Genomic DNA, 12,039 nt, shown 5'->3' on the forward strand with positions numbered 1-12,039 from the left:
GTGACAGACTGTTCTGTGTCATATCTTTTATTTCCCCTGAAACTCTTAGATCCTGAGAGCAATGTTACACCACTGTTTATGAACTGAACTAGTGTGAACATATTGGGACTTAAGAATAATTTGCTTAGATATCTGTCAGACAATTTCCTCCATTACCCATGACCAAGGACCCCAGGGTCAGAGATCCTGAACAATCGGAGGGCGGCAGCTTTCGTTGCAGGTAGCACCACCTGGACTGATGGTGGCTATCAGCAATGCATCCAGGGGAGGCCCAGGATCAGCATGCAGCCAGGCCACTGGCAAGTGAGGGTGGAAGTGGTGTTGTGGGAAGGGCGTTGGAAGAAAGGGGAGATGGGAGGGGTTGCTCTCCGTGGGTCCCCCTGCCCCCAGTGCCAGGTCCTTCCATCTGGTGCTGAGTACCGGACAACAAGGAACACCCCCGAACCCCCACCACTTCACCCTGAGACCTTGTGAGTTTGCTTTTAGGGTTTCCCATATGCATTTCACTGTACAGGATCTTCAGCATTGAAACATTGAAATCAATTCTGCTGTTATTCACGGAGTACTAAATAATTTGTGATAGGAGACTTCTTTAATTGTTCATGTCAGAATATTTGACTCGCAAGGTTCATTGAGTGCCATTTTCTTTCAACTGTATGAAAAAATAACATGCCGTTTTCCTGATAACACTGTCATATTTCTACTGTATCTCAAAGATCACAAGAAGTATCTCATGTTACCGTCTAGAAATGTTAAGTAGGATTCAAAGTAATGGAGAGCATAGACTCACTAAATCTCTAATTAGGCTTCATGTAGCAAAATGCCTGGCTCAGTCTCGGAGGAAAGCAGATGTAATAATACTAAACACTATGCAGCAACACCATATAAGAACTTGTGATATTAAATTAATCTTACAGTGGGTGGGCTGGAAGCTTTGAAAGTCCCAGGATTTTGTAGGGGGCCTTATGGTCAGTAATAATTCAATAATTGACGATAAATGTCATTTCCAATTGTATGAGGGATGTACGGTATAGCACAAAAACAGGCCATTCAGTCTATCTGGTCTATGCTGGTGTTTATGATCCACATAAGCCCAACCTCTCCCACCAACCCTCTTCATCTCACCATACCAAAATGTCTTTCTAGTCCTGTCTTCCTTACTTATTGGTCCAGTTTTCTTTTGAATGTGTTTGTATTATTCAAACACTGCCTTTTGGGAGCAAGTTCAACTATCTCAGTGTTCTCTGATCAAAGAATTTTCTCCTGAATTCCCTATTGGAATTATTATTAACTGTTTTATATTGAAAGCCCCAAGTTTTAGACTCAACACAATTGCTACGTCTGGACCAAAATTTAATCCAGTCAATGGGGATTTCTGTCTACAGTTGTATTCAGGAAGAGAAGTACTACTGTTATATTAAGTGCTACTCAGGTACTTAAGAGGCTTTCCCTGGGGTTGAGGACCCCAGGGCTGGAAATCCCATTCATGTGAACTGCTTCCAGTCAGAGGCTGACAGCTGTCCATTGTGGGCAGTGCCCTCTGGAACAATGGTAGCTATCAGCAATGCACCCATTGGGGGCCCAGTCTTAGAAAGGCACCAAGGCCACAGGTATGTGAGGGTGGGATGGGGGTGGAGGGGAAAGGCTTGCAGGAGATGATGGGAAAATTGGCAAAGGGAGAAGAAATGGTTCTCAGTGAGGCTCCCCTTCCCAGTGCTGGGACTGTCCATCAGGCTCTGAGCGCCTGACACCAAATGGCCTAGCCACCTGGGATCCTGCAAGCAAACCCTGAAGTGATTTTGTTTTGGCTCACAGTGTAGCGGTGACTGCCCCTGCAGCCGCTGGCTGGGTACCAGCGGTGGCACGATGAGACCCTTAACTGGTTCAGGATGGTTTACTGTGGGAAAAGTGCTGGTGATTGGCAGGTAGTAGTCACTTTCACTCTTCTTCCATTCTTCACCTCTGCCAATTTAAGACCTCTAGGGTAGGCATTTGTAAACACAAGAGGCCACCGTCATAAAATGCACAGGGGAGAAAGGCAGGAAGAGGCAGGGTAGAATGAAGAAGGTGAAATGAAAAGGAAAACAAAGAGAATGTCTAAGGAACACACCCACATCAATACAAATCGTTTAATAAGGTTCTTTCACAAGTGTAAATGTCTCCTTCAGGGATCCATAGGATGGTAGTCTCTTTTATTGGCCATCAAGCATTTACAGTGGTGAAAACAAAATATATTTAGATTACAAAATGCATTAAGTCAAAAATAAGACTATGTAAGACTGTGTAATATATGTTTTTAAAGGTCCCGATAAAAAATAGGAGGGAATATAGAGTAAAAGAAGCGTGCCGTTTTGACGGAGTGCGGTCACTGCGCACAACGCTAACATTTTGTGTGTGGCTGAAAAATTCCAGCTCGATTTTACTGCAGACCACCTGGCCTACACATTTTTGCTGCTAAAGTGTTAACCCTTAAATTCAGCAACATGAAATGAAATCCTCGCAAACGGTGGGCGAGTGTGCAGAGGAATGCCTTTTGTGCTGTGAAAGTTGCAACTTCATGACGTGCTGGTAACTTCTTTGACTCCCCTTGCCCCCAAACTTCCCCCCCAGTTCTTTTTCACGATATATAGTCTAGTTTGCACCCATCTGCTCCCAAACCTAAGGTCAGACGGAACTGAGGACAGTCCCAGAGGGGGGCCACACAGGAGAAGGACAAACAAGGAACAATCCAGTCCCAGTCTCGCCCTCTCAGCCTGCTAGGCTGCTCAGGTCCACAGGGTGACTGTTATTCTGGCTCCTTGCTCCGCTTCTCTCTCTCTCTCTCTTCCCCTCCCCGACCCGAGTCAATGCTGGGGCCATCCAGTCAGACCTTGTCCATCAGATATGTTTACTTTCTCTGTGACAGTCGACACATCTGGAGCGCATATTCAGGTTATTCCACTGCCACTAGACGCATTCCACAAGATCATTTCAGCGGTTGTTATGGCGATCGTCTTCCCTCCAGTGATTTTCAAGTTGCATGACAGAAATAGCTTGAGCTAGCGAGGTTTTGATGGGGTGTTGGGGGGGGGGGAGGGGGGGGGGTTGCAGAAGGGGACAAAAGTCAACGGGATCAGAAAGGTTTTTTTTTTCCTTCACATTGCGAACTAATTAGTGACCCGGCCCTCTTCCCAGGGCACTTCGCATCTGGTTTAATAAAGTGAGGCAGTGACACATTCTCTACAGGCAGACATGTCACTGAAGCTGAAGAAGCTTCCCGTGTTTTCCTAGAGACGACAGGTCGCTGTTATCTTTCAACAAGGCTGACTTCACAGACACAATATTTTCTCTTGGAATTTTATTTTCGAACTCTGTAAAAATCAGGAGAAGACCACCTACCCCTCCCCTTCACTTAAAATAAAAACAGTCCTCCCCCTCCTTATTCCCGATTTTTCGACGGTGACAAGTCTTTGAAATGTAGCGTTTTATTTTAACTTGCAGTGTCCCAAAGTTTTAATTCAAATGCTTTGTAACAAGTTTGGAACGCTTTAAAAACTCAATGATGTGTTTAACGCGATACCGTCGTCTCCTTTTGTTATAAGCATCCTGATACTTTTTAAATAAGACTGAGATCAGCAAAAGATAAGATTGCTGTTTTTATTACACTTTGTGCTGGCTCTCCAGTTAAAGAAAATTAAATTACGAGTTCGCTTCATTGCCTACAACCCTCCTCCTAACACAATACAAGCTCCAGCACAACACCGTCCAACGGCAGTATAACCCATTGCAATGTTATCGCCATCATTTATTTAAAATGTATGTATTCTCCGGATTTTGGTGTTGCTGTCAAGGCCAACATTTAATGCCTAACCCTTACTATGTTTGAGAAGGTGTAGATGCCTTGGTTCACGTGGTGTAGATACACCCACAATGTTTTGACCCAGTGAAAATGAAGGAATGGTTCCAAGATATAGTACCAAGACTGTCCTGTTCCTGTCCCTAGGGAGGTGCAGGACCTAGGGCTAATTACAGTGTGGGGGGGATCCCCTCTCTGGGACAAATCACAATGTGTGCCACCCCCGTTCCCCACTGCCCACCAGAATTTTATTTCATTGTGCAAAGAGGAGATGGTTCAGAACTGATAAAGCAGATTCTCTCAATGAGAAAAGTGGAACAAACCAATCTAGAGTCCCCTGGCTGGCAAAACAGGTAGAAATTAAGATAGAGGAAAAACCGTGCTCATGACAAGCATCACTTGGAAAATAAAACTGAGAACCAAGAGGAATATCAAAGCTTCAGAGGAGAGATGAAAATGTGAATAAGGGAAGTTGAAATAATTGAGAAAAGACTGGCAGCCAACATAAATAGATGTCCCAAAGTCACCTCTGGCCATATAAATAGTAAAAGGTAGAGTACCAAGGAGAACCAAAAATGGGTTTAAACCTGGAGGCAGGGGACATGGTTGAGGTGTGAAGTGAATACTTTGTATCTCCACCAAAGAGTGAGATTTTTGCCAGGCTATACTGACAGTGGGGGGAACTCAGTCACTAGAATGGTTCAAAACTGATAAGGCACAAGTGTTGGTTAGACTGTTCGTACTTAAAGTTGACAAGGCAGTGGAACCAAATGACATACATGCAAGGACTTTGAAGGAAGTGAGGCGAAATACTGGCCAAGATCTTTCTGGTGATGATGTTTCCACAAGTCTGATGCACGTTTTCTGTTAGTTGGTAGGAGTCATAGGTTTGGAAGGTGCTGTTAAGGAGCCTTGGTGGGTTGCTGCAGTGTTATTTGTAGATGGTACACTCCCTATCATTGAGCTTTTGGTTTTTTTTATTCTTTCACAGAATATGGGCATTGTTGACTAGGCAAGCATATATTGATCAACCCTAATTGCCCAGTAGGCAGTTAAGAGTCAACTATACTGTTGTTAGTCTGTAGTCACATGAAGGCCAGACCAGATAAGGACAGCAGTTACCTTCCCTAAAAGACATAAACCAGATGAGTTTTCTCACAATTAACAATGATTGTATGGTCATCAAAAGACTCTTAATTCCAGTTTTGTTTTAAAATTGAACTTAAATTCCACCATCTGCCATGGGGTTCAAGCCCAGGTCCTCAGGACATTACCTGGGTTTCTAGATTAATAGTCTAGCAATAATATCAATTGGCCATCACCTCCTCACCACTTGAGACAGTGAACATTAGTGGTGGTGATGGAATGCTGATCAAGTGACTGCTTTCTCTTGAATGGCATCTTAGCTTCTTGAGTGCCGTTAGAACTAAACTCATTCAGACGAGTGGAGAGTATTCCATCAGACTCCTGACTTATGCCTTGTAGATGCTGGACAGTCATTGGGAAGTCAGTAAGACTTGCCACGGAATCCCCAGTCTTTAACCTGCTTATGACTGCTTAATTAAGTTTTTGATTAAAGGTCAACCCAAGGATGTTGATGTTCTGGGTTTCAGCAATGCTGTTGAATGTAATGGGGAGATTGTTAGGTTCTCTTTTGTAGGATATGGTTATTCCCTGGCTTTTGTGTGGTCCAAACATTTTTGTCACTTATTAAGCTAAGTTTGAGTGTAGTTCAGATTTTGAGTATGGATTGTTTCATTATTGGAGGAATTGTGAATGGAATTCAGCACTACCTGTTGTGAATTACACCAGCTTTAATTCAACATATGATTGTTGATCTTGCATCTCAAGCTTTTTGGGAGGGAAATACGATGATTCTAAGGTATAGGTTTTGTGAAACTGACTTTGTTCTGTTTGAAAGTTGCTGACTATTGTGCAGGTCAAAAGCAGTATTGATATGCTGGAGGCTGCATACTACTATCATCAGTTTCACTGTAATCAGAATTGCAGAGAGCATAAGTGGCTGAAATCCTTATTCAAATACATTTTGCTATCCAGATTCTCAATATATGCATTGCTGAATTGACTTTGGTCTGCTTTTATGCTTGTAACCTGTTATCTTGCCATTCCCAATCTCATTGCACAGCACATCAAAGACAGTCAGATCAAGTACATTTCATTTACTTTACAGCCAGGTTGTCAATTTTCTGGAAACTTAAGGGAAAATAAACAAAGGAGTTACAGTTAATATTCCTATTTCAGTGTATTTGGCCACTTTAAATCAGTATTTTAGTGACACTTGGGTTGATGAAAACTTTTTACACCTTTTAGAAATTATATTTGGTCTTAAAGAGAAATGTAGGCCCTGCCAAGCATAGAAAAGGAGAGCTGCAGACTGCCTATAGCCTGGAACATTGCTTTCTGCTGTGTTTATAGTACATTAAACTGTGAACAGAACCATCTCTCCTAGCTTTTGCATTCCATGTGCTTGGTTACCGCAGTCACTAGTCACCAAGGCAATAGGTAAAAGCTTGAAATACCTGCCTTCAGGAGGGCTCAGAGGGACGCTGAAAGGTCATGGCACACTAGCAGATTGTAATTTACAGCAGTCTCCTTGTCGCACTATCCCCGTGCTTCTGTGAGTCCTATATTATGAGCCATAATGTTACTGAACAACAGACTTATAACTTCAAGATGCCAAAGTACATGACATGCTGTTCCTGAATCACACTTTCATGCAGGGTTTAGAATTAAGCCTACAGGGACGAGATGTGAAATAATACCCTACCCACCCCCATGAACTTCAAGGCTGCATTCTTCCCACAATCACTGTTGAAGTCTGTAGAAGTCAGAAAAATAAGTCAGGAAAAAAAAAATCAGACTTGTTTAGAAGCTAGCAAGATAAAATTTTGGTTGAATTCATGACAGTCTTTCTTTATTTCTGTGCAGTTTATCTTATCAGCTGTAACATCTTTGAGTGAGATGTTAGGATGAGAGTCAATGGTCCATTCTGTGTAATGTACTCTGCAAAATTCCTGTCTAATCCCATAAGTGAATAGGAGGGGGAGGGGGAGGGGTAGGGCAGGGGTAATGAATGAGGGAAGGGACAATTTATGGCAAAACTTGCAGAAAGCAGCCTATTTTCACAGCAGTCGGTCTATTTAAAAAAGAGTAAGAGTCTCTCCAGCAAACTGAATTCATGACCTAAACAGCAAAGCCTTAATACTTCAGCAAAACTCAGCCAGTGGAGGATAGTTACTGTGCGAATAATGATCCTAAAATCAATCCCAGACAGTTCCATGTATGATTGACAGGGGAATTACTAAACCATCTCTCATTTAGTTAGGACTTGTGGTCCCATATATATATATATATATATATATATATAGGCACATATACACCCCTACCAAGGCCACAGGATTATGAGAAGGAACACGAATCTACATAGTACCTTTCTGTAATCCAACAGCCGCTGAGGCAGATTAAAGCAGATTGTTTATTGGACTAGTGTGGATTCTGCATCCAGTACATCTGAAATATTTCTGATTTTTAACAGATTGAGTAATGAAACATTTTTACAACAGGATTCATTAGAACAGTGATTGCACTTCTAAAGTATTAAATTTACATTGAAACTTTGATATACCCTCCATCCAAAACTCTGCTGCCTGCAGCCTAAATTTCATCAAGCCCCATTCACTGCTGTGCTCCCCAAACTACATTTGATTCCAGAAGGACGAGGATCAATTTTTAAAATTCTGAACCTTGTGTTTGTCATTCCCTCTAAGCTCCATGGCTGCTCCAAGGTTTCTCTGAGGTTCTGCTTATGCTGATTGGCACGCCACGCAATGACTTCCAGATTCGGAAATCAATGCCACACAGAGACCCTTGCAGGTTTGTGCAGCAAACAAAAAACTTAGAGGGAGTATTGCATTTGTTCAAATCTGTCCAAGGCCTTTCTTTTCTGATTTCTGTAATTCCCTCCAACCCCAACACCTCTGAGAACTGAAGTACGTCTCTGATTTTAATTATTCTACCATCAGCGATTGTGCCTTCGGCTGCCTGGGTTGAAAGTCTGGAATTCTCTCCATAAAACCTCTCCATCTCACTCTCTCTCTCCCCTTTTAATACACTTAAAACATACCTATTTGACCAAAACTTTGGCTATCTATCCTAATATCTGCAGGTAGTAGGTGTCAAAGTTTGTCTAATAATTCACCTTGTTCACTGATAAAGCTGCTTTCTGAATGCAAGTTGTTGTTGTTCAAAAGTCATATAAATGCAATTCTTCAATTTTCTTTTACTCTATGACAATTCTCAGAAAAAGTCAAAGCATTGCCAAAGCAATTTGGCAACTTTGAAACAGAGTTGAAGTGCTCACTCATTTCAACAACAACAATCATGAGCCCTTACCATCCCAAACTCCCAAATGATTCAAATATTACAAGGGCCTTTTGTAGAAAAAAAATTCAATCCATGCTTACATCTGTAAGCCTTGGAAAATGAAATAAAAGCAAGCTGTAAATTTCTTTAAACAATCCAAAACATATTTATTTTTAGTTTGAATGTTCATTTTAGGTATATTGTCATCCACGTAACATTTTAGTACTGATTTTGTTTTGAAAAGAGTTGCAGTTATGGGGAGATAGTAACAACTGCCGATGCTGGAGTCTGAGATAACACAGTATGGTGCTGGAGGAACACAGCAGGCCAGGCAGCATCAGAGGAACAGGAAAGCTGAAGAAGGGTCCCAACCACAAACATCAGCTCTCCTGCTCCTCTGATGCTGCCTGGCCTGCTGTGTTCCTCCAGCTCCATACTGTGTTATATCTGCAGTTATGGGGAGGCAGGTTTTAAAATATATGGCCTTATAACCTATGTTTCAATAGATTGCTGAGCATCTTATAATGTGGACTCTAGAGTGCCCTTTCTGGAGTTTAGGAGAATGAGAGGAGATGTAATTGTGGTACATAAGTTGCTAAAGGGGATTGACAATGTAGACATTGAAAGGATGTTTCCTCATGTGGGGCAATCTGGAATGATAATTTTTGGATAAATGTAACAGATTTAACACAAATGAAGAGAAATTACTTGTCTCAAAGGGTCATGAACCTGTGGAATTTGCTCCTCCAGAGTATGGTGGATGCTGGGGGATTGACTAAATTTAAGGAGGAGATAGACACATTTTTAATTAGTAATGGGTTGATGGCTTGTGGAGAGTGAGCAAGGAAGTGGAAGTGAGGTCAAGATAAGATCAGCCTTATCCTGTTAAATAGCGAGCAGGCTCAAGGGGCTAAATTGCCTACACCTGGTCCGAGTTCTTATGTTCTTATGTGAAGATTTCCTGACATCATTTTGATCTTTGTAGAAGAGAGAGAATGAGATCATGTGTTTAAGTAGGAGACACGAAAATCTATCCAGGCACCAATTTTCACTTGTGCTGGGTCTAAACGCAATTTTCATGCATTAGTCCAAACAACATTTACACAAAAGAGGAAATTGAGGCTAGCTTCTCTTTTTTTTTGAAGTAATTTTATTGCTGTTTATCTCATTTCTTGCATCAATCAGTTTTCTTCATCCTACTGTACTTCCTTGCCAGAGCCAAATCCATCTCGGTCACAAAAGTGAGCATCATAACAGTGTCTGTTTTAAAAACCCTTTCTTTACACTGCAATTTGTGAGCTGGAATGCATTGCCCAAACGGGCAGTGGAAGCAGATTCAAAAGGAAATTGGACACCCTCGAAATGAAAAAAAAATTGCAGGACTACGGGGAAAGAGGAGTGGGAGTGGGCCTGATTGATAGCTCCTTTAAAAAGATAGCACAGACGTATTAGGCCAAATGGTCTGCACTGTTCTATGAAATACTAGGTAACTGAGCTGTTTGAGACCTGATATGAGTTTCAGCAGCTATACATCCCTCAAGGAGTGAAGCTATGGTTCAGAGAGTAAGAGGAGTGATTGCACATGTTTTACCTACCTGCAGTTCGCAAGCAATTTATTTCCTCACTTGATTATCCATGTCCTTATGTGGTAATTATCTTTGAAGTTGTGTATGTTAGCTTGCCTGCAATGAATGTTTAATGTCTTTAAAAAGTTTATAAAACTACCTCACACTGGTGGCACCACCTTCCCATTGCTGTTAATTTGTATTATTTCTGACATTGACACTCTGCATTTGGCTAGCTGCCAAATAATTTCCACTGTTACTTGTTGTTTCAGGGTGCTTATTATGTTAAGACATGGGTTAATGATCAATATTCACTCTGTCTGGGTCTACCAGCAATGCTTATGGTGATGGGTATGTTTAAGAGAGCCAGCACTTAAACTTGGGAATGATTCCACAGATGACTCGACCACTTTTGTCTCCGAAATGTTTCAGCCTGCCAGAATTGTCTACTTCAAAAAAAATGCATTGATTTCTCTGAAACAGCAAGACACAGATTTCTGTTTTGCACTTGGAATTAGGTCTAAGTGCAAATGATACATCACAGAAAGAAGTCAATCAGTCCATTCGCCTGCACCAGCTATTTGAAAGAGCTATCTATTTTAAATTCCCTTGCTCTTTCCTCATTGCCCTTCAATTTTTTTCCCTATCCAAGTATTTATCCAATACCTTTTTGCAAGTTATTATTGAATCTGTTTCCACTACCCTTTTAGGTAATTTCAAAAAAAGAGAGAAGCTGGCCTCAATTTCCTTTTTTGTGTAAATGTTTAGTTCAGATCCTAACAACTCACTGTTGAATATAATTCTCCTCACCACACCTCTGGTTCTTTGCCATTAAACCTCTGGTCACTGACTCCCTGTCTCCATTTTAAACACTAAATTTTTGATTGCTTCCGCACTGTGAATTTCCATTGAATGAGGGGAAAGTGAGAACCATTAAGATAATTTTGTGTCAAAATAATTCCACACCATTCTGCAAAGAAAATAATGATGTTTGTACACAAGCAAATGTTTGGAATACATTTTAACTGCAGCCACAGGGGGACAACAGCCTTGGCCTTTTGCACTGATCGTATTGTTTACTATTTGGCTATTGGGTCTTAGCCCTCCATGGGAATTACTCTCTTTCATTTTTCAACCCCACCAGACTAGTCACACTTCACAGAGCTCAAAATGACGAACAGTAAAAGTATTATACATTTGCTTTCTTGTGGTTTGCCTGTTTCGGAGGGGAGACCTGCCTTTTGTTTCATTTCCCAGACCACAAACTGAGACATCAACATATAGGGCTAAGTTTCGTTCTGTGGATTTGAAATCCCATCCAGATGCAGGAGGAGATTTGAAGTGGTTGCTTCAACCTGTCTCCCTCTTTAACAATGGCCCCCCTCCCTCCCTGGTGAATACAGGCATGAATTGAAGATTTTTATAAGAAATAAGTTGTTTCTTTGAGTGTGCTTGTCTCGGCAATGTCTTCTGAGACCTGCTACATGCGGTCAACCTTGTCGTGTGGCAGTGAATAGCGTAAATCCAGCAGTTTTTCAGCATCCTTCTCAAGCTCCATCTTGGCTTATGCTAGTTTTTGCATTGTGCTGCCTAGCTGCGGTCTGTTTCCCTGGACTGTTTCTTTTCAGCATTTCTGTAAGTTCAGCAGTGTTAACTCAATCTCTTTTCTCTTTAAATTACGCATTCTATCACATCTATTGCTCAGTGGTTTTCCTCAGTTTTTCTGTCACCCTTTCAGTACTTGTCTGTAATGCTATCCCTTGTTTTATGATTATCACCTCCCTCCCATTTATCCTGCCCCACCAACTCTTCCTCCATTCTCAGATTCCCAGTGGCAAACATTGCCAATTACTCCTTAATTTTTTTTTGCCAGTTTTTGCCACCTTGATGCCTGACCTATGTGATGTATTCTGGCCAGAATCCTCTTTGGGTGATCCTAGGACTATAGCGGGTCAAAGATTGAATCATTCAATGGAAACCTAATCCTAAACCCAGGATGCTACTATCCAGCACACTGCATTCTAGGGGAAAAAAATCAAGAGCTGTTGAAAGCTTGAAAGCTGCATTTATATAAGTGGTGGAAAAAGGTTGTTTATTCACCACTCCTTTTAAAAATGAGAGGGCAATTAAGTCTTTTGCAGTTCAATTTCTCAAATTCTGAAAAAAATGGACTTTGTAGTTAATAGTTGGATTATATTGGGATATGAATCACTGACAAAACATTAGAGAAAATAATTTCGTTTTTAAAAGAATGCA

This window comes from Rhincodon typus, chromosome 3 (assembly GCF_021869965.1).
Source record: "Rhincodon typus isolate 14 chromosome 3, sRhiTyp1.1, whole genome shotgun sequence".
Lineage (NCBI taxonomy): Eukaryota > Metazoa > Chordata > Chondrichthyes > Orectolobiformes > Rhincodontidae > Rhincodon > Rhincodon typus.